The following is a 2,640-nucleotide window of genomic DNA, read 5'->3' as shown; positions in this document are numbered from 1 at the left end:
GATCTGAAAACAGTATACTTCATTCTTCTTTAGAAAAAAACATACCTAAAACAGAGTAACAGATGGAGGATGGTAAAAAAAATTAATGAACTAAAAAAGGCCGAAGCATTGGAAACTCTAAGCTATTTAAGAAAAACAAACAAAAACAGACTAATCATCATAAAAAGTAGAAAAGTATTTTTAAAAAGTGAGGACAATTTGATTTTTTTTTGTTTCTAGATGGCAGGGGATTTATGCAATGTTGATAATTATCACATTATGAATATCATATTTTGTATGACCCCATTTTCTTCTCCAACGAGCAGTGCAGCCTTGACAAATTTTATGCTTCCAATGTTCTTTCTTTGAAACAATAGTAACAAATACTATCCTCTGTGTGATGCTGTGTATGAAAGGCTATAATTGAATTATTAATCATTATTATATTACTTTTATCATATTTTATATAACTTGAGAGAAATTATAGTTTTACTAAGTTAACTGTAATCTTATAAAATAAAAGCTTAATATGCAAATCAACTGAACTGCAGAACGGCCTGGGAACAACTAGTTGCTATGACATGCACTGACCACCAGGGGGAAGACACTCTATGCAGGCCCCAGGCCAGCCAAGGTGGGTGCCAGGAAGCCCCCCAATTGCCCTGCCAGTCACCCACAAATTGGCCCTGATCACCGGCCAGGCCTAGGGACCCTACCTGTGCACGGATTTTGTGCACCAGGCCTTTAGTAAGAATATATTATATTATTTTATGTCAGTTACACTTTAATTCCTTACTCACATTATCTTTTCTTGGCACTCTCCTATCAGCACTCGTTCATCATCATGATCAAGAAACATTTGGAAAATGTCTCAAATCAAGTTCAAATATATAAACATCCTGAGTTATATTTACCTGTATTATCTTTTCTGTCTTTTCCTTTGAGGAAAGTTCTATTAGAATTCATTCAAAATGAAGATTTTAAAAGTACATGGTAAAACTTTTGCCTTGAATATGTTTCTAACTTTTATCATCTTTTATATGTTTCTCTGCTTCAGAAGTTTGAATTCATTTTGTACATTATAATATATTCAGATTTGGAAATATTAATATTTTAAATGGATATTGATTCTTATTTTCCCTAATGTCACATTCCAAAGATAATTACAAAACTTTAATTTATAAGTATTTTTTTATCCAATGTCTGTTAACTTTCAAAAAGACCTGACAAAAACGAAAAAAAAAAAAAAATAGGTACAACAACAATAAGCATTTTGATAAAATGTCAAAACAATTATTATTCCTGTACCAATTCCAGAAACATTAAAAAAAAATAGCAGGAAGGCAAAAGAAGCCCAAGTGTTGAAAACGTGAAACAATGGAAGAATTTACAGGAGCTGAAAAAATACTGTGGGAGAATAAAAGAAAACACACTGTATTTTTTGTCTTGAATAATAGTAAAAGAAACAATATCCCTACACATGCTTCAAAGTTTTAAATGAGGCAACCAGTCAGAGGGTTGGTAGACAGAGGAATGGGAAAGACTTCCAGCAAGTGAGAAATGCATATGAAACCAGGGAGGAAAGTCCGTGCCTGTGTGGAATGAACTGGATATCTCTTTGCCACCCCAGATCTGAGCCCTTGGAGGCTACAGTGATACCTAAACTTGGAAATTCTCAGGGAAGTTCTAACAAAGAATATGACTTAGAAGGGGCCCATCTGTGGATCTTCATAAAGGGAATGGACACAGCTCTGTCTGCTTCCAGGTTCTGATTCCAATGACCTTGTCCTTGTCCTTTGTCTCTTTAAGCCTCTAAGGGGAGTGGTGCCTTGCTCCCTTCCATGGTTGTGAACTGCAACAGGTTGTGAACTTTATCCTTCAGCATGCTCACACAGCTGTCTACACTCCCCATGGGACCTTCTCCTTGATTACTTTATTTGAAGGAATGACTTGCTTCTGCCAGGACCCTGGTGATGAAAAGGACAATACTTCATTTTACACTTCTGGAATGTACACGGGTAAGAGATTGGAAAAAGATGGAATGCAAAATTATACAGGGTTCGTGGAAGAAACAGTTTTGTTAGCCATAACAATAAAATTATGGAGCAGCTAAAATACTTTAAAAGCCTGGTCTGATATGGATATATTAACATTTCACAGAAACCTTGAAGAATAGATTCACCATTCTCAAAAGTGAAAGAACTGGAGGTAAGGAGATGATCTATAAGAACATAAAGTCCAAGGTTCATGAGGACATGGATTAAAGTTATGGTTGTAATGGTGGAAAAGGAAATTACTCTCAAATATATGTACTAACGGGTAAAATCAATCATGCCATATTCAGCTTATCAAGAATAGTTTCAGTGGCTCAGTTGGTTGAGCATCATACTGTGTACCAAAGGTCATTGATTCCATTCCTGGTCAGGGTTCCCTCAGCCCAACCTGCACCCCTTGGGGGATGTCATGTCTGCAGGTTGAGGCCCAATCCCACAGGGATCAGTCCTAAACTGGCAGTTGGACATCCCTTTAGCAATCTGGGACCTCTGGCTTCTAACTGCTCACCTGCCTACCCGCCTGCCTGATCGCCCCTAACTGCCTCTACCTGCCTGCCTACCTGCCTGATTGCCCCTAACTGCTCTCCCCTGGTGGCCTGATGTGCCC

This window comes from Pipistrellus hanaki, assembly GCF_964339955.1.
Source record: "Pipistrellus hanaki genome assembly, chromosome: 2".
Classification (NCBI taxonomy): domain Eukaryota; kingdom Metazoa; phylum Chordata; class Mammalia; order Chiroptera; family Vespertilionidae; genus Pipistrellus; species Pipistrellus hanaki.
Note: the sequence above shows the minus strand (reverse complement) of the source record.